The 21,666-nt window shown below is 38.2% G+C and overlaps 1 protein-coding gene across 4 annotated transcripts in view; it reads left to right on the top strand.

Moving 5' to 3' along the window:
• Window positions 1-21,666, top strand: part of NLRP3 (NLR family pyrin domain containing 3) — a 56,541-nt gene that overhangs the window by 16,930 nt on the left and 17,945 nt on the right. The window lies entirely within an intron of this gene.

Below are 21,666 nucleotides of genomic sequence, written 5' to 3'. Positions count from 1 at the left end.
GCGTGGGTGGTTGTTGCAGACTTCTTGGTGTTATAATCCTTTGTTCTTGCACTGTCCATGTAGGTCAGGTCACACTGTTCCCATAAACCTCCAGCAAGACAAATGTTACCCTGTATTCTGCAACTTTTTATCTCCACATGGATGACTCTTAAAAGTCAGAGCCTTGAGAATAGGCTATTCTGTATATTTCAGGCTACAGGCAACATTCTTATACAAAGGGGCAAAGCATGACTAAGCTCAGGCAACAGGGCACAAAGGTTAAAGTAAAAGAACCAGATCTAATATGGAGTCAGATTTGTTCTTCTCTATTACATATAGAAGTGGAGATTCTCAGAGTTGAAAGAAAGCTTAGGAATTGTGCAGCCCAGTGAAGCAGCGAAACCTTTGCTTCTAAGACATTCACGTGGGTAGTCACCCGTTTTACGGGTAAAAATTTCTAGGCACGCTGGTCATTCCTACACTGCCTGCAGTTCTTATTTCTATGCAGCCCCTTCTTTGTTTTTTGTGCGTTGGTCCTTGTTCTGCTCCCCAGGTTCTGCTAAGAGATGCTGATCTGAATTCCTCAGAGACAACAGTCACACTCTAGGTCTTCTCATCTTTTGCCTGGCTGTCTCTAAACCCTTAACTAGGACATGGCTTAGCACCTTCACCTATTTAGTTATGTTGTCCTAGGTGAGAGTTGGTCTGTTAATGTCTCTATTCGAAGTACAATGCCCAGACCTGAACCTCATACTCCTAAAGATGTGTGGTGGAACTTTCACCTCCTGTGGCAGGGCACTATAATGTCACTGGTGAAGCCTGGGATTTCCTTATATTTCTGGCAATCACATTAGATCATGAGTTCTACTGGACGTCTGCAGTCGATAATAATACACATTTTGGGAGTGTTTCTAACACCAATAACCAATTCTCTGCAGACACCAACTGGGTGTCTTACAAGTCAATTCGATTTTGACGCTAACTACCCAGAGTTATTGCAGACCCTTCAGCTAAGGTCTCAGTCCAAAAAGACTGCCTCCACCAACCCCTGCCAATGTCAGACATCAATTGCAAGTAGTGGGTCCCCAGATTACTCACACTTCTTTCTGACTTGGCTACAAATTGAGGATTCACACGACCCCCTACTCAGGTGGGAAAATTTGCTAGAATGACTCACAGAAATCAGGGAAATACTTACCTACATTTACATTTTTTATAAAGGGTACAAATAATCAGATGAAGAGACACATAGGGTGAAGTACAGAAGGGTCTGGAGCCCAGGGGCTTCTATCCTCATGGAGTTGGGGTGCTTTACCCTCCTGGCATGTGGATATATTCACCAACCCAGAAGGTCTCCAAATCTCATTGTTCAAGAGATTTTATAGAGATTAATCTCCAGCCTTCCTCCCCTCTCCTTCCTGGAAGTTGGTGGATGGGGCTGAAAGTTCCAACTTTCTAATCACTTGGGCTTTCTGATGATCAGCCCATCTGAGCCTATCTAGGGAACCGACCTTAAGTTACCTCATTAGCATAAACTCAGGTGCGATCAAAAGGGGCTCCTTTGAATAACGAGACACTCCTATTACTCAGGAAGTCCCCAGGGTTTTAGGACCTCTGAGCTGGGAATGGGGGACAAAGACCAAATGTATTTCTTTTTTAAAATTTTTTAACATCTTTATTGGAGTATAATTGCTTTACAATGGTGTGTTAATTTCTGCTTTATAACAAAGTGAATCAGCTATACATATACATATATCCCCATATCTCCTCCCTCTTGCATCTCCGTCCCACCCTCCCTATCCCACCCCTCTAGGTGGTCACAAAGCACCAAGCTGATCTCGCTGTGCTATGCAGCTGCTTCCCACTAGCTAGCTATTTCACATTTGGTAGTGTATATATTTCCATGCCACTCTTTCACTTCATCCCAGCTTACCCTTCCCCCTCCCCACATCCTCAAGTCCATTCTCTATGTCTGCATCTTTATTCCTGTCCTGCCCCTAGGTTCTTCAGAACAATTTTTTTTTTTTTTTAGATTCCATATATATGTGTTAGCATACAGTATTCGTTTTTCTCTTTCTGACTTACTTCACTCTGCATGACAGACTCTAGTCCATCCACGTCACAACAAATAACTCAATTTTGTTTCTTTCTATGGCTGAGTAATATTCCATTGTATATATGTGCCTACCACAAAAATACCCACTGATACGTGCACTTTACCGTGTATCACTGCTCTTCCATGTTCTTTACATTGGGTTATCTCATTTGGCCTCATAAAAACTACACTGAGTAGATATCAGTGTCTCCAATTCAAAGACGAGAACGTGAGGCTCAAAGAGCTTAAAGGCAGGAAAACCCAATGCAGATTCAGTCCAGTGTAACCCACCACCCACCCCTTAACTCCAGCACACCGCTGCCTCATGGTGAGTTGCTAGTAGGCTCTCTAGAAGGCTTCTACAATATATCCTGCCCTCTCCAACCTGTGTGGCACCTCACATTTAGGTCTGTTAAATTTCTTCATATCTTTCTTTTGACTCATTTTCTAGGCATTATTTTAATTTAATTTTTTAAAAAATATACAGCAGGTTCTTATTAGTAAACTATTTTATACATATTAGTGTATACCTGTCAATCCCAATCTCCCACTTCATCCCACCACCTCCTCTACCTCCCTGCTTTCCCCCCTTGGTGTCCATACGTTTGTTCTCTACATCTGTGTCTCTATTTCTGCCTTGCAAACCAGTTCATCTGTATCATTTTTCTAGATTCCACATATATGCGTTAATATATGACATTTGTTTTTCTCTTTCTGAATGACTTCACTCTGTATGACATTCTCTAGGTCCATCCACGTCTTTACAAATGACCCAATTTCATTCCTTTTTTATGGCTCAATAATATTCCATTGTATATATGTACCACATCTTCTTTATCCATATGTCTGTCGATGGGCATTTAGGTTGCTTCCATGACCTAGCTATTGTAAACAGTGCTGCAGTGAACATTAGGGTGCATGTGTCTTTTTGAATTATGGTTTTCTCTGGGTATACGCCCAGTAGTGGGTCATAAGATAATTCTATTTTCAGTTTTTTAAGAAACCTCCATACTGTTCTCCATAGTGGCTGTACCAATTTATATTCCCACCAACATTGCAAGAGGGTTCCCTTTTCTCCACACCCTCTCCAGCATTTGTTGTTTGTAAATTTTCTGATGATGCCCATTCTAACTGGTGTGAGCTGATATCTCATTGTAGTTTTGATTTGCATTTCTCTAATAATTAGTGATGTTGAGCAACTTTTCATGTGCCTCTTGGCCATCTGTATGTCTTCTTTGGAGATATGTCTATTTAGGTCTTCTGCCCATTTTTGGATTGGGTTGTTTGTTTTTTTAATATTGAGTTGCACGAGCTGTTTATATATTTTGGAGATTAATCCTTTGTCCATTGATTCATTCACAAATATTTTCTCCCATTCTGAGGATTGTCTTTTCGTCTTTTTTATAGTTTCCTTTGCTGTGCAAAAGGTTTTAAGTTTCATTAGGTCCCATTTGTTTATTTTTGTTTTAATTTCCAATACTCTGGGAGGTGGGTCAAAAAATGTGCTGCTGTGATTTATGTCAAAGAGTGTTTGTTCTTCCTATGTTTTCCTCTAAGAGTTTTATAGTGTCTTGTCTTACATTTAGGTCTTTCATCCATCTTGAGTTTATTTTTGTGTATGGTGTTAGGGAGTGTTCTAATTTCATTCTTTTACATGTAGCTGTCCAGTTTTCCCAGCACCACTTATTGAAGAGACTATCTTTTCTCCATTGTATATCCCTGCCTCCTTTGTCATAGATTAGTTGACCATAGATGCGTTGGTTTATCTCTGGGCTTTCTATCCTGTTCCACTTATCTATATTTCTGTTTTTGTGCCAGTACCATATTGTCTTGATTACTGTAGCTTTGTAGTATAGTCTGAAGTCAGGGAGTCTGATTCTTCAAGCTCCATTTTTTCTCCTCAAGATGGCTATGACTATATGGGGTCTTTTGTGTCTCCATACAAATTTTAAGATTTTTTTTTCTAGTTCTGTAAAAAATGTCATTGGTAATTTGATAGGGATTGAATTGAATCTGTAGATTGCTTTGGGTAGTATAGTCATTTTCACAGTATCGATTCTTCCAATCCAAGAACATGGTATATCTCTTCATCTGTTTGTGTCATCTTTGATTTCTTTCATCAGTGCCTTATAGTTTTCTGAGTACAGGTGTTTTACCTCCTTAAGTAGGTTTATTCCTAGGTATTTTATTTTTTTGTTGCAATGGTGAATGGGATTGTTTCCTTAATTTCACTTTCTGATCTTTCATCATTAGTGTTTAGGAATGTAAGAGATTTCTGTGCATTAATTTTGTATCCTGCAACTTTACCAAATTCATGGATTAGCTCTAGTAGTTTTCTGGTGGCATCTTTAGGATTATCTATGTACAGTATCATATCATCTGCAGACAGTGACAATTTTACTTCTTCTTTTCCAATTTGTATTCCTTTTATTTCTTTTTCTTCTCTGATTGCCATGGCTAGGACTTCCAAAACTATGTTGAATAATAGTGGTGAGAGTGGACATCCTTGTCTTGCTCCTGATCTTAGAGGAAATGCTTTCAGTTTTCCACCATTGAGAATGATGTTTGCTGTGGGTTTGTCATATAGGGCCTCTATTATGTTGAGGTAGGTTCCCTCTATTCCCACTTTCTGGAGAGTTTTTTTCATAAATGAGTGTTGAATCTTGTGAAAAGCTTTTTCTGCATCTATTGAGATGATCATATGGTTTTTATTCTTCAATTTGTTAATATGGTGTATCATATTGATTGATTTGCACATATTGAAGAATCCTTGCATCCCTGGGATAAATCTCACTTGACCATGGTGTATGATCCTTTTAACTTGTTGTTGGATTCTGTTTGCTAGTATTTGTTGGGGATTTTTGCATCTATATATATCAGTGATGTTGGTCTGTAATTTTCTTCTTTTTGTAGTATCTTTGTCTGGTTTTGGTATCAGGGTGATTGTGACCTCATAGAATGAGTTCAAGAGTGTTCCTCCCTCTGCAATTTTTTGGAAGAGTTTGAGAAGGATGGGTGTTAGCTCTTCTCTAAATGTTTGAAAGAATTCACCCATGAAGCCATCTGGTCCTGGACTTTTCTTTGTTGGAAGATTTTCAATCACAGTTTCAATTTCATTACTTGTGATTGTTCTGTTCATATTTTCTATTTCTTCCTGGTTCAGTCTCGGAAGGTTATACCTTTCTAAGAATTTGTACATTTCTTCCAGGTTGTCCGTTTTATTGGCATAGAGTTGCTTGTAGTAGTCTCTTAGGATGCTTTGTATTTCTGCAGTGTTTGTTGTAACTTCTCCTTTTTCATTTCTAATTTTATTGATTTGAGTCCTCTCCCTCTTTTTCTTGATGAGTCTGGCTAATGGTTTATCAATTTTGTTTATCCTCTCAAAGAACCAGCTTTTAGTTTTATTGATCGCTGCTATTGTTTTCTTTGTTTCTATTTCACTTATTTCTGCTCTGATCTTTATGATTTCCTTCCTTCTGCTAACTTTGGGTTTTGGGTTTCTTTCTCTAGTTCCTTTAGGTGTAAGGTTACATTGTTTATTTGAGACTTTTCTTGTTTCTTGAGTTAGGATTGTATTGCTATAAACTTCCGTCTTAGAACTGCTTTTGCTGCAGCCCATAGGTTTTGGATCGTCGTGTTTTTGTTGTCATTTTTCTCTAGGTATTTTTCGATTTCCTCTTTGATTTCTTCAATGGTCTCTTGGTTATTTAGTAGTGTATTGTTTAACCTTCATGTTTTTGTGTTTTTTATGTTTTTTTCCCTGTAATTTATTTCTAATCTCATAGCGTTGTGGTCAGAAAAGATGCTTGATATGATTTCAATTTTCTTAAATTTACTGAGGCTTGATTTGTGACCCACAATGTGATCTATCCTGGAAAATGTTCCATGTGCACTTGAGAAGAAACTGTAATCTGCTGTTTTCAGATGGAATGTTCTATAAATATCAGTTAAATCTATCTGGTCTATTGTGTCATTAACGCTTATGTTTCCTTACTAATTTTCTGTCTGGATGATCTTTCCATTGGTGTAAGTGAGCTGTTAGAGTCCCTCACTATTTTTGTGTCACTGTCGATTTCCTCTTTTATAAGTGTTTTTTGCATTTGCCTTATGTATTAAGGTACTCCTATGTTGGGTGCATATATATTTATAATTGTTATATTTTCTTCTTGGATTGATCCCTTGATCATTATGTAATGTCATTTCTTGTCTCTTGTAATATTCTTTATTTTAAAGTCTATTTTATCTGAAATGAGTATTGCTACTCCAGCTTTCTTTTGATTTCCATTTGCATGGAATATCTTTTTCCATCCACTTACTTTCAGTCTGTATGTGTCCCTAGGTCTGAGGTGAGTCTCTTGTAGACAGCATATATATGGGTCTTGTTTTTGTATCCATTCAGTGAGCCTGTGTCTTTTGGTTGGAGCATTTAATCCATTCACATTTTAGGTAATTATCTATATGTATGTTCCTATTACCATATTCTAATCGTTTTGGGTTAGTTTTTGTAGGTCCTTTTCTTCTCTTGTGTTTCCCACTTGGAGAAGTTCCTTTAGCATTTGTTGTAGAGCTAGTTTGGTGATGCTGAATCCTCTTAGCTTTTTCTTGTTTGTAAAGCTTTTGATTTCTCCATCGAATCTGAATGAGTTCCTTGCCAGTAGAGTAATCTTTGTTGTAGATTCTTCCCTTTCATCACTTTAAATATATCATGCTGCTCCCTTCTGGCTTGTAGAGTTTCTGCTAAGAAATCAGCTCTTAACCTTATGGGAGTTCCCTTGTATGTTATTTGTCATTTTTCACTTACTGCGTTTAATAATTTTTCTTTGCCTTTAATTTTTGTCAATTTGATTACTATGTGTCTCAGCATGTTTCTCCTTGGGTTTATCCTGCCTGGGACTCTCTACACTTCCTGGACTTGGGTGGCTATTTCCTTTCCCATGTTAGGGAAGTTTTTGACTATAATCTCTTCAAATATTTTCTCGGGTCCTTTCTCTCTCTCTTCTCCTTCTGGGACCCCTGTAATGTGAATCTTGTTGCATTTAATGTTGTCCCAGAGGTCTCTTAGGCTGTCTTCATTTCTTTTGATTCTGTTTTCTTTATTCTGTTCCGTGGCAGTGAATTCCACCATTCTGTCTTCCAGGTCACTTATCCATCCTTCTGCTTCAGTTGTTCTGCTATTGATTCCTTCTAGTGTGTTTTTCATTTCAGTTATTGTATTGTTCATCTCTGTTTGTTTGTTCTTTAATCCTCCTAGGTCGTTGTTCTTTAATTCTTCTAGGTCTTTGTTAAACATTTCTTGCATCTTCTCGATCTTTGCCTCCATTGTTTTTCCGAGGTCCTGGATCATCTTCACTATCATTATTCTGAATTCTTTTTCTGGAAGCTTGCCTATCTCCACTTCTTTTAGTTGTTTTTCTGGGGTTTTATCCTGTTCCTTCATCTGCTACATAATCCTCTGCCTTTTCATCTTATCTATCTTTATGTGAATGTGGTTTTCATTCCACAGGCTGCAGGACTGTAGTTCTTCTTCCTTCTGCTGTCTGCCTTGTGGTGGATGAGGCTATCTAAGAGGCTTGTGCAAGCTCTTGATGGGAGCGACTGGTGGTGGGTAAACCTGGGTGTTGCTTTGGTGGACAGAGCTCAGTAAAACTTTAATCCATTTGTCTGCTGATGGGTAGGGCTGTGTTCCCTCCCTGTTGGTTGTTTGGCCTGAGGCAACCCAGCACTGGAGGCTACAGGCTCTTTGGTGGGGCTAATGGTGGACTCTTGGAGGGCTCACAACAAGGAATACTTCCCAGAACTTATGCTGCCAGTGTCCTTGTCCTCGTGGTGAGCCACAGCCACCCCACCCCACGTCTGCAGGAGGCCCTCCAACACTAGCAGGTAGGTCTGGTTCAGTCTCCTATGGGGTCACTGCTCCTTCCCCTTGGGTCCTGATGTGCACACTACTTTGTATGTGCCCTCCAAGAGTGGAGTCTCTGTTTCCCCCAGTCCTATCGAAGTCCTGCAATGAAATCCCACTAATCTTCAAAGTCTGATTCCTTGGGAATTCCTCTTCCTGTTTCTGGACCCCCAGGTTGGGAAGTCTTACGTGGGGATCAGAACCTTCACTCCAGTGGGTGGACTTCTGTGGTATAAGTGTTCTCCAGCTTGTGAGTCACCCACCCCGGGGTTATGGGATTTGATTTTATTGTGATTGTTCCTCTCCTACCATCTCGTTAGGGCTTCTCCTTTGTCTTTGGATGTGGGGTATCTTTTTTGGTGAGTTCCAGTGTCCTCCTGTCCGTGATTGTTCAGCAGTTAGTTGTGATTCTGGTGCTCTCACAAGAGGGAGTGAGTGCACCTCCTTCTACTCTGCCATCTTGAAGAAATCTCTGTGCTGGTGTCTGGACTTATTGAGGCTCAGGTTCTTTGTGTCTCAGTGCAGAAGAACTTCAGCAAGAGGCACAGTGATAGGCAAGAACTAGATTTATTAATGTAGGATGCTTGTAAGAGATGCAAGCGGGCAAGTGAGAGAGCTGTCTAGGCATTTTTGAATAATGGTCCGGTCAGTATTACCTAGACATATAACAAGCAAACTGTAAATGTCTTCATTAATGTTATTGACAGAAATACCAACCAGATCAGCACCAAATACATCAGGAAGGGTCTTTACTGAGGAATAATCTGTTAATCCATAATTAAAACCCATAGATGTTCCCAAAGCTCTGTTACCTCCTTGGACCTGTCCCAGTGACCCATCCTCATATATTGCCAAGCTCTTTACCAAAAAAAGTCTATATTCAATGCCTTCACTTCCTTCCCTTATATCATTACTCTATCTCAGCAATTTGGCTTCTGCTACTCTTGGTTTGTTCAACAGATATGATTTATCCCCTTTATTTTCCAGGTACTCTGGGGGCTCAGTTGTGGGTGTTGATAGTAGCAGTGAGTAAAACAAACCAAGACCCGGGTTTCACATTCTTATAGTGGGTGATAAACACTAGACAATAGACAAGCAAAACAATGTACAATATATGTAAGCTGTATAATAAAAACTGGAGTGACAATGAGGACTCCTTCCTTGCCCAAGTGTTCAGTAAATGCCTCTCATGCAGATGACATGGGATTGGGTACTAAATAAACTGAGAGTGAGAGCCATGAGGAAGCCAGGGGAAAACACTCCACACAAAGCAAAAAGAAGTGAAGAGGCCCAGAGCATAAACTCTCAGTTGACCCTCAGTGATCCTGTTTCTGACTCTTGTAGATTCTCCTCAGTCCTAATCCTAGTTGAAATCTGTTGCCTTTAATTCTGTTCATCATCTCCTCCTTGAAACCCTTCTTTCTTGTTTTTAGGGCACTGCTCAGTTTTTCCTGCTAATTTTATGGCTTCTGCTTTTCTGGCTTCTGCATTGACTTCTCTTCCTGTGGTCTGGGGATTTCACGATTGGTTTTCTTTTTCACTAAATGTTTCTACACTCTCTGGGAACTCTCATATGCCCCTCAGCTTTGGAAACAACCTGTATACAGGTGGCTCCCCAAACAGATCTTAAACCTAGATGTTGCTCTTGTGCTTTTCTCTTTTTAAATAGACATTTTTTAGAGGGGAATTAGATACAGCAAAATTGAGAGGAAGATACAGAGATTTCTCATATGCCCCCTACCTCACATATGCATAATCTCCCCCATTATCACCATCACCCCCCAGAGTGGTACATTTGTTACAGCTGATGAACCTACACTGACATATCATAATCACCCAAAGTTCATAGTTTACATTAGGTTCACTCTTCATTTGGTATGCTCTGTGGGTTTGGACAATTGTATAATGATATGTATCTACTATTGTAGTAACACAGAGAGTAGGTTTACTGACCCCAAAATCCTCCATGCTTGGTCTATTCATCCCACCCTCACCTCTAATCCCTGGTAATCACTGATCTTTTTACTGTCTCCATAATTTTGCCTTAAACAGAATATCATACAATTCCATTGTCTGGATGTACCACTTTATTTATCCATTCACCTAATGAAGGATATCTTGTTTGCTTCCAAGTTTTGATAATTATGAATAAAGCTTCCATAAACATCTGTGTACAGGCTTTTGCATGGACATAACTTTTCAGCTCTTTTGGGTAAATACCAAGGAGTGATATTGCTGGATCATATGGTAACAAATATTTAGTTTTGTAAGAAACTGAAAAACTGTCTTCCAAAGTGGGTATAAAATTTTGCATTCCCACCACCAATGAATGAGAGTTCCTATTGTTCCATATCATTGCCAGTATTTAGTGTTTTCAGTGTACCAGACTTTGGCTGTTCTGATATGTATGTGGTGGTATCTCATTGTTGTTTTAATTTGCATTTCATTGATGACATATGATGTGGAGCATATTTTCATAAGTTTATTTGCCATCTGTATATCCTCTTTGATAAGGTGTCTGTTAAGGCATTTAGCCCATTTTTTGTTTGTTTGTTTTGTTTGTTTGTTTGTTTTTGTTCGGTACGCGGGCCTCTCACTGTTGTGGCCTCTCCTGTTGCAGAGCACAGGCTCCGGATGCGCAGGCTCAGCGACCATGGCTCACGGGCCCAGCCGCTCCACGGCATGTGGGATCTTCCCAGACTGGGGGCACGAATCTGTGTCCCCTGCATCGGCAGGCGGACTCTCAACCACTGCACCACCAGGGAACCCTAGCCCATTTTCTGACTGGATTTTTTCTTTTCTTACTGTTGGGTTTTAAGTGTTCTTTGTATATTTTGGATAACAGTCCTTTATCAGATATATCTTTTGCAAATATTTTCTCCCAGTGTAGCTTGTCTCTTTATTCTCTTGACAGTGTCTTTCTCAGAGAAGAAAATTTTAATTTTGATAAAGTCCAACTTATCAATTATTTATTTCTTGGATCATGAGTTTGGTCATCTCCAAACTAAAGTCATTGCCAAACCCAAAGTCCTCTAGATTTTCTCCTATGTTATCTTCTAGGAGTTTTATAGTTTTGTGTTTTATCTTTAGGTCTGTTTTGAGTTAATTTTTGTGTTATTTTTGTGAAGGATATGAGTGTCTGGATTCATGTTTTTGTATGTAGATGTCTAGTTGTCCAGCACCATTTGTTGAAAGGACTTATCTTTGCCCGTGCTCCTTTGTCAAAGATCAGTTGACTATATTTATGTTCCTCTATTTCTGGGCTCTCTATTCTGTTCCATTGATCAACTTCTCTATTCTTTTGTCCTCATTATTGTTATTTTACATAAGTCATTGAGCTGAATAGTGTCAGTCCTCCGACTTTGTTCTTTTCCTTCACTATTTTGTTGGCTATTCTGGGTCTTTTGCTTCTACATATAAACTTTAGAATCATTTTGTCAATATCCACACACACAAAAGAACTTGCTGGGAAGTATGTTGGGACTGCATTGAATCTATAGATCGCGTTGGGCAGAGCTGACATCTTGACAACATTGAGTCTTCCTATCCATGAACATGAAATATCTGTCCATATATGTAGTTCTTTGATTTCTTTTATCAGGCTTTTGTAGTTTTCCTTATGTAGATCTTATACCTATTTTGTTAGATTTATACCTAAGTATTGTTGCTGAAATTCGGCCTCTGTTCACCTGCACCGAATAAAAATGTGGACACAGAGTTTTGGATGAAGTAGAAAAGAATAGCTTTATTGCTTTGCCAGGCAAAGGGGGCCACAATGGGCTAATGTCCTCAGAACTGTGAGTCCCACACTGGAGGGTGTAGTAAGGAGCCTTATAGTGTTCAAGGAGCAGGGCGTGGTCAGCTTGTGGACATTCTTCTGATTGGCTGGTGGTGAGGTAATCAAGAGTCAGCATCATCAACCTGGTTCCAAATGGTCTGGGGTCTACGCACTTGTGGGCAGCATACAGTTAACTTCTTCCACCTGGTGGGGGTTTCAGTTTCTGCAAAACAACTCAAAGAACATGGCTCAGAATAGTATCTATAATCCTTGAGGAAGAACTAAAGGTCCTTGATTTTGTTTAATGACTAAAGTATTATTATTTTGTCTTGCTTGACTGTTTTCCTTTCTTTCTGCATTTTCTCAGTTCTCTGATTAAATTTATTCGTTGACTAAAGTTTTTCTTCAGACAAAAGGCAGGTGGAGGACATGGGTGTGGATCTATTCTGGGAAGGCCTCATAGGGTCCTGCTCGGTTAAAATGTTTCAGTTTTTTGGGTGCTAATATAAATGGTATTGTGTTTTATTTCAAATTCTACTAGTTCGTTGCTAGTATAGGAAAGGGATGGATTTTTTTTAATTAAATTTTTATTTTATATTAGAGTATAGTTAATTTACAATGTTGTGTTGGTTTCAGGTGTTCAGCTAAGTGATTCAGTTATACATATTCATATATCCATTCTTTTTCAGATTCTTTTCTCATATAGGTTATTATAGAATATTGAGTAGAGTTCCCTGTGCTATACAGTAGGTCCTTGTTGATTATCTATTTTATATATAGTGGTGTGTATATGTTAACCCCCAAATCCTAATTTATCCCTTCCTCCCCACATTTCCCCTTTGTTAACCATGAGTTTGTTTCCCAAATCTGTGAGTCTGTTTCTGTTTTGTGAATAAGTTCATTTGTATCATTTTTTTCTTTCGAGTCCACATATAAATGATATCATATGATATTTGTCTTTCCTGTCTGACTTACTTCACTTAGTATGATAATTTCCATATCCCTCCATGTTGCTGCAAATAGCATTGTTTCATTCTTTTTTTACAGCTGGGTAATATTCCATTGTATATATGTACCACATCTTTTTTTAAAATAGTTGATTTACAATGTTGTGTTTATTTCTGCTGCACAGCAAAGTGATTCAGTTATGCATATATTTATATATACATTCTTTTTTCAATATTCTTTTCCATTATGGTTTGTCCCAAGATACTGACCATAGTTCCTTGTGCCATACAGTAAGACCCCATTGTCCGTCCATTCCATATATAGCAGTTTGCAACTGCTAACCCCAAACTTCCACTCCATCCCCCCAACACCCTCCCCCTTGGCAACCACAAGTCTATCCTCTATGTCTGTGAGTCCATTTCTGTTTCATAGATAAGTTCATTTGTGTTATATTTTAGATTCCACATGTAAGTGATATCATATGGTATTTGTTATTCTCTTTCTGAGTTACTTCACTTAGTATGACAATCTCTAGTTCCATCCCTGTTGCTGCAAATGGCATTATTTCATTCTTTATTTTTTTAATTTTTTGGCTGCATTGGGTCTTCGTTGCTGCGTGTGGGCTTTCTCTGGTTGTGGCGAGTGGGACTACTCTTTGATGAGGTGCATGAGCTTCTCATTGCGGTGGCTTCTCTTGTTGTGGAGCACAGGCTCTAGGCACGTGGGCTTCAGTAGTTGTGGCATGTGGGCTCGTAGTTGTGGCCCATGGGCTCTAGAGTGCAGGCTCAGAGTTGTGGCCCACAGGCTTAGTTGCTCCGTGGCAGGTTGGATCTTCCCGGACCAGAGATTGAACCCATGTCCCCACATTGGCAGGCGAATCCTTAACCACTGCACCACCAGGTCGCTATTTCATTCTATTTTTATGGATGGGTTGTATTTCATTATATATATATATATATATATATACCACATTTTTTAACATCCTTATTGGAATATAATTGCTTTACAATGTTGTGTTTCTGCTGTATAACAAAACTGAACCAGCTATATGTATACACGTATCCCCATATCCCCTTCCTCTTGTGCCTCCCTCCCACCCTCCCTATCCCACCCCTCTATGTGGTCACAGGGTACCAAGCTGATCTCCCTGTGTTATGCAGCTGCTTCCCACTAGCTATCTGTTTTACATTTGGTAGTGTATATGTGTCAGTGCTGCTCTCTCACTTCGTCCCAGCTTACCCTTCCCCCTCCCTGTGTCCTCATAACCTTATATCCTGCAACCATGCTGAAATTGCTTTTTCATTCTAGGAGTTTTTTTGTCAGTTCTTTCAGATATTCTATATGGAAGATCATGTCCTCTGTGAACACAGCTTTATTTTTTCTTCCCAATCTGTATACCTTTTATTATTTTTCCTTTTGCTGTCTTATTGCATTAGCTAGGACTTCTACTCTGATGAAGAAAAGGAGTGGTGAGAGGGGACATCCTTGTCTTTTTCCTAATCTTAGTGGGAAAACTTCAAGTTCCTTACCTTTAAGTATGCTGTTACCAGTAGGGTTTTTTGTAGATTTTTAAAAACAAGTCCAGGAAGTTTCCCTAATTCCTAGTTTGCTGAGTACTTTTATCATGAATTGGTGTTGAATTTTGTCAAGTGCTTTTTCTGTATCTATTGATATGATCATACAATTTTTTCTATATTCTGTTGATGTGATGGATTATATTAATTGATTTTCAAATGTCGATTCAGTCTTGAATACCTGGGATAAATTCCATGTGATCATGGTATATAACTTTTTATACATTGTTGGATTCAATTTCGTAATATTCTGTTGAGGATTTTTGCACCTTTGCTCATAAGAGATATTTATAATGCTGGCTTCATAGAATGAGTTTGGAAATGTTCTCTTTGCTTCTCTCTTCTGAAAGAAGTTGTAGAGGATTGGTAAAATTTCTTCCTTAAACATTTGTTAGAATTCATCAGTGAAACCATCTGTGTCTAGTACTTTCTCTTTTGGAAGTTTGTTAATTATTGATTCAATTTCTTTAATAGATAAAGTTCTATTCAGACTATTTCTTCTTGTTTGAGTTTTGGCAAATTTTGTCCTTAAAGGATTGGTTCATTTCGTCTAACTTATAAAATTTGTGCACATAGAATTGTTTGTAGGATTCCTTTATTATCCTTTTAATATTTTGGGGAACTGTAGAGATTTCCCTTTTTTCATTTCTGATATTAGTAATTTGTGTCCTCTCTCTTTGTTTTTCTTCATTAGCCTGGCTAGAAATTTATCAGTTTTATTGATCTTTTCAGGATTCTTTTGGATTCATTGATTTTCTTTCTTTTTTTAAAAAATTATTTTTGTCTGTGTTGGGTCTTCGTTGTTGCATGCAGGCTTTCTCTAGTTCTGTTAAGTGGGGCTGCTCTTCCTTGTGGTGCGTGGGCTTCTCATTGCAGTGACTTCTCTTGTTGCGGAGCACCAGTTCTAGGTATGCGGGCTTCAGTAGTTGTGGCTCGTGGGCTCTAGAGCGCAGGCTCCATAGTTGTGGCACATGGGCTTAGTTGCTTCTCAGCATGTGGGATCTTCCCGGACCAGGGCTTGAACCTTTGTCCCCTGCATTGGCAGGTGGATTCTTAACCACTGCAACACAAGGAAAGCCCAAGATTCATTGGTTTTCTTTTTTTTTTAATATATATATATATTTATTTATTTTTGGCTGTGTTTTGTCTTTGTTGTTGTGTGTGGACTTTCTCTAGTTGAGACAAGGTGGGGCTACTCTTCGTTGTGGTGCACGGGCTTCTCATTGCAGTGGCTTTCCTTGTTGCGGAGCACGGGCTCTAGGCGCGTGGGCTTCAGTAGTTGTGGCATGGGGTCAGTCGTTGTGATTTGCGGGCTCCAGAGTGGAGGCTCAGTACTTGTGGAGCATGGGCTTATTTGCTCCACGGCACGTGGGATCTTCCCGGGCCAGGGTTCAAACCTGTGTCCCCTGCATTGGCAGGCGGATTCTTAACCACTGAGCCACCAGGGAAGCCCTCACTAATTTTCTTGTTAAGAATTTATTGTTTTCAATTTCATTGATTCCTGCTCTAATTTTTATTGCTTTTCTTCTGCTTACATTGAATTTAACTTGCTCTTCTTCTTCTAGTTTCCTAAGGTAGAAGCTTAGATAATTGATTTTAGATTTTTATTCTTTATTAATATATGCATCCCTTGCTATAAATTTCCATCTAAGCACTGCTTTTGCTGCATCCCACAAATTTTAAGTTTGTTTTTATTTTCATTTAGTTTAAAATATTTAAAATTTTCTTTTGAGATTTCTTCCTTGATCCATGCTTTATTTAGAAGTGTGTTGTTTAGAAAATTGACTGTGTTATGAAATTCCATGCCAAAGGTACTTTGCCTGGGTCATTAATATTTATAACTAACCTGTCCTTTGATTTGCATTAATAATGCACCTTGGGATTACACAAAGAATAATTCATAAATATTCTGGTAAAGGGGAAGATGCAATAATTAAAACACAGTCATTAACATGGAAAGAAAAAAGAAGTGTCTTGTTTAGTGTCCACGTATTTTGGAATTTTCCAGCTATCTTTCTGTTATTTATTTCTAGTTTCATTTGATTGCAGTCTGATTTGTTTTTTAAACTTGTTAAGATATGTCTTATGACACAGAATGTGGTCTATCTTGGTGAATGTTACATGTGAGCCTGAGAAGAATGTGTGTTCCTCTGTTGTTGGATGAAGTAGTCCATAGATGTCAATTTTTTTTAATTTATTTTTTTGAAGTATAGTTGATTTACAGTGTTGTGTTAATTTCTGCTGTACGGCAAAGTGATTCAGATATATACATATATACTCTTTTCCATTATGGTTTATCACAGGATATTGAATATAGTTCCCTGTGCTATACAGTGGGACCTTGTTGTTTATCCATTCTAAATATTATAGTTTGCATCTGCTAATCCAAAACTCCCAATCCCTCCCTCCCCTACTCCCACTCCCCCTTGGCAACCACACGTAGATGTCAATTATTTTCAGTTCATTGATAGAGTTGCTGAGTTCAACTATGTCCTTACTGATTTTCTGCCTGCTGGATCTGTTAATTTCCAATAGAGGTGTGTTAAAGTGTCCAGCAATGTGTTATAGATACATATATTTTTTCTCCTTGCAGTTCTATCAGTTTTTGCCTCACATATTTTGACTTTTTTTAGGCACACATATGTTAAGGATTGTTATGTCTTCTTGGAAAATTGACCAATATAAACATCATATAATGTCCCTCTTTATCCCTAATAATTTTCATTGCTCTGCAGGCTGCTCTGTCTGAAATTAATATAGATATTCCTACTTTATTTTTTAAATTAAAAAAAATTTCAAGCTTTATCAAGGTATGACCAATAAAAGTCATATATATTTAATATGTACCACGTGATGTTTTTATATATGTATACATTGTGAACTAATTTCCACACACAAGCTAATTAACATACCCATCACATTGTTACTTTTTTGTCCCTATGTGGTGAGAGCACTTGAATCTACTCTTAGCAAATATCAAATATACAACATATTAACTTGGTGAATGAACAGTCACCAAGCTGTACATTCAGTCTTCAGAACTTATAACTGAAAGTTTATATTCTTTGATCAACATCTCCCCTTTTCCCCCATCCCCCCAACCTCTGGTAACCCCCATTCTACTCTGTTAATTATGAGTTTGGTGGGTTTTTTTGTTTGTTTGTTTGTTTTGATTCCACATATAGGTGAGATTACATGGTATTTGTCTTTCTCTCTTTGGCTTAAATCACTTAGTATAATGTCCTCTGGGTTCATTCATGTCACAAAATGGCAGGATTTCCTTCTTTTTTAAGGATGAATAATATTCTATTGCATATATGTATACATCTATCTATCTATCTATCTATCTATCTATCTATCTATCTATCTATCTATCATGTATCACCTATGCCACATATCCCCTGCTTTCTTTTGATTAGTGTTAGCATGCTATATCTTTCTCTATCCCTTTACACTTATTTTTTAAAACATTGTTTCCATTCCTGTAATTTTAATCTGTATGTGTTTATATTTAAAGTGGATTTCTATTTATTTATTTTTGGCTGCCTTAGGTCTTTGTTGCTATGCACGGGCTTTCTCTAGTTGTGGCGAGTGGGGACTACTCTTTGGTGGAGTGTGTGGGCTTCTCATTGCAGTGGCTTCTCTTGTTGCAGAGCAAGGGCTATAGGTGCACGGGCTTCCGTAGCTGTGGCACATGGGCTCAGTAGTTCTGGCTCGTGGTCTGTAGAGTTCAGGCTCAGTAGTTGTGGTGCATGGGTTTAGTTGCTCCGCAGCATGTGGGATCTTCCCAGACCAGGGCTCAAACCCATGTCCCCTGGATTGGCAGGCAGATTCTTAACCACTGTGCCACCAGGGAAGTCCTAAAGTGGATTTCTTGTAGACAATAAACAGTTGGGTCTTATTTTTTGTTCACTCTCTGATACCTGCCTTTTAATTGATTTATTTAGATCGTTGATAAATTAATTATTGACATTGTTGGATTAATATCTCATATTTGTTCCCATTTTCCATTTATTGCTCTTGTTCTTTTATCTTATTTTTGTCTTCATCTCTTTTTCTGCCTTTTGTGACTTTAAGTGGACCTTTTATATAATTCCATTTTGTCTCTTTTCTTAGCACATCCATCATACTTTATTTTTTGGCTGTGCTGCCCGGTTTACAGAATCTTTGTTTTCTGACCAGGGATTGAACTGGGCCCATGGCAGTGAAAGTGCTGAGTCCTAACCACTGGACAGCCAAGATTCCCTCCATTTTACTTTCAAAAAAATTTTCTTAGTGGTTGCTCCAGAGTTTGCAATACATATTTACAACTAATCTGTCTACTTTCAAATAACCCTATGCCACTTCACAGTATGAATACCTTATAATAACAAAGTAATCCTAATTCCTCCTTTCTGTCTCTTGTATAATTGCTGTCATTCATTCAATTTATATATAAGGATATTTATACACATAAATATAAATCATTGAATACATTGTTGCTATTATTTTGAACATGATGTTATCTGTTTGATCAATTAAGAATAAGAAAAATAGGGCTTCCCTGGTGGCGCAGTGGTTGAGAGTCCGCCTGCCGATGCAGGGGACACGGGTTCATGCCCCGGTCCGGGAAAATCCCACATGCCGTGGAGCGGCTGGGCCCATGAGCCATGGCCGCTGAGCCTGTGTGTCCGGAGCCTGTGCTCTGCAACGGGAGAGGCCACAACAGTGAGAGGCCCGCGTACGGCAAAAAAAAAAAAAAAAAAAGAATAATAAAAATAAAGTTTTTATTTAATCTTCACCTGTTCCTTCTCTGGTGCTCTTCCTTTCTTTATGCACATCTGACATATATTATTTTCCTTCTCTCTAAAGAAGTTTTTAAAGTAGCATTTCTTGCAAGGTGTTCTATTGGCTACAAATGCCCTCAGTTTTTGTTTGTATGAGAAACAAAGGCTGAATAATATTCATTTTTGATGGCTAATGTCACAGGATTCAGAATTCTAGGATTTTTTTTTCTCTCAACGCTAAATATTTCACTGCATTCTTTTCTTGTTTGCATGATTTCTGAGAATAAGTCAGTTGTAATTCTTATCTTTGCTCCTAAACAGAAAAAGTATTTTCCTCCCTCTGGCTTCTTTCAGGATTTTTCCTTTACCTTTGATTTTTTGTGTTCTGAAAATGATATGCCTAGCTGTAGTTTTTTTTTTTTTTTTTTCCATTTTTTTTTTTGGTATCTATATTGCTTGGTGTTCTCTGGATCTGTGATTTGGCATCTGACATTAACTTAGTTAAAATTTTTGGTCCTATTTGTTTCCTGCAATTATTCTGTTCCATTCTCTTCTCCTTCTGGTATTCCCATTATGTATGTGTTACACTCATATGGCAACTTTTATAGTTATTCCACAGTTCTTGGATATTCTGGGTTTTATTTTCCATCTTTTTTTCTATTTACTTTTGAGTTTTAGAGCTTCCTATTAAGATATCCTCAAGCTCAGAGATTCTTTTCTCAGCTATGTCCAGTCTACTAATAATCCTATCAAAGGCATTCATCCTTTCTGTTACAGTGTTATTATTTTGGGGTTTTTTTTGTTGTTGTTGTTTTAATCTCTAGCTTTCCTTTTTGGTTCCTTCTTGGAATTTCCATCTCTCTGCTTACTTTTTTTTTTTTATGGTTTATCATAGGATACTGAATATAGTTCCCTGTGCTATACAGTAGGACCTTGTTGTTTATCCATTCCATATATAATAGCTTACATCTGCTAACCCCAACCTCCCACTCCATCCCTCCCCTAATCCCCTAGGCTCAGGTTTTTGTATCTGTTTTTATACAGCAGGTTCTTATTAGTTATCAATTTTATACTCATCACTGTATACATGTCAATCCCAATCGCCCAATTCATCGAACCACCACCCCCAACACACCTCAGCTTTCCCCCCTTGGTGTCCATACATTTGTTCTCTACATCTGTGTCTCAATTTCTGCCCTGAAACAGGTTCATCTATACCATTTTTCTAGGTTCCACATATATGCGTTAATGTACGATATTTGTTTTTCTCTTTCTGAATTACTTCACTTTGTATGACAGTCTGTAGATCCATCCACGTCTCAACAAATGACCCAATGTCATTCCTTTTTATGGCTGAGTAATATTCCATTGTATATATGTACAACATCTTCTTTATCCATTCGTCTGTCGATGGGCATTTAGGTTGCTTCCATGACCTGACTATTGTAAATAGTGCTGCAATGAACATTGGGGTGCATGTGCCTTTTTGAATTGCAGTTTTCTCTGGGTATATGCCCAGTAGTGGGATTGCTGGATCATATGGTAATTCTATTTTTAGTTTTTTAAGGAACCTCCATACTGTTCTCCATAGTGGCTGTATCAGTTTATATTCCCACCAACAGTGCAAGAGGGTTCCCTTTTCTCCACACCCTCTCCAGCATTTGTTGTTTGTAGATTTTCTGATGAAGCCCATTCTAACTGGTGTGAGGTGATACCTCATTGTAGTTTTGATTTGCATTTCTCTAACAATTAGTGATGTTGAGCACTTTTCCTTGTGCTTCTTGGCTATCTGTATGTCTTCTTTGAAGAAATGTCTATTTAGGCCTTCTGCCATTTTTGGATTGGGTTGTTTGTTTTTTTAATATCAGCATGAGCTGTTTATATATTTTGGAGATTAATCCTTCATCCATTAATTTGTTTGCAAATATTTTCTCCCATTGTGAGGATTGTCTTTTCGTCTTGTTTTTGGTTTCCTTTGCTGTGCAAAAGCTTTTAAGCTTCATTAGGTCCCATTTGTTTATTTTTGTTTTTATTTCCATTACTCTAGGAGGTGGATCAAAAAAGATCTTGCTGTAATTTATGTCAAAGACTGTTCTTCCTATGTTTTCCTCTAAGAGTTTTATAGTGTCCGGTCTTACATTTAGGTCTATAATCCATCTTGAGTTTATTTTTGTATATGGTGTTAGGGAGTGTTCTAATTTCATTCTTTTACATGTAGCTGTCCCGTTTTCCCAGCACCACTTATTGAAGAGACTGTATTATCTCCATTGTATATCCTTGCTTCCTTTGTCATAGATTAGTTGACCATAGGTGCGTAGGTTTACCTCTGGGCTTTCTATTTTGTTCCATTGATCTATGTTTCTGTTTTTGTGCCAGTACCATATTGTCTTGATTACTGTAGCTTTGCAGTATAGTCTGAATTCAGGGAGTCTGATTCCTCCAGCTCCGTTTTTTCCCCTCAAGACTGCTTTGGCTAACTGGGTCTTTTACATCTCCATACAAATTTTAAGATTTTTTGTTCTAGTTCTGTAAAAAATGCCATTGGTAATTTGATAGGGATTGCATTGAATCTGTAGATTGCTTTGGGTAGTATAGTCATTTTCACAATATTGATTCTTCCAATCCAA

This window comes from Pseudorca crassidens, chromosome 3 (assembly GCF_039906515.1).
Source record: "Pseudorca crassidens isolate mPseCra1 chromosome 3, mPseCra1.hap1, whole genome shotgun sequence".
In the NCBI taxonomy this organism is placed as follows: domain Eukaryota; kingdom Metazoa; phylum Chordata; class Mammalia; order Artiodactyla; family Delphinidae; genus Pseudorca; species Pseudorca crassidens.
The sequence above is the reverse complement of the archived record's forward strand: the minus strand, read 5'-3'. Positions and strand labels throughout refer to the sequence as shown.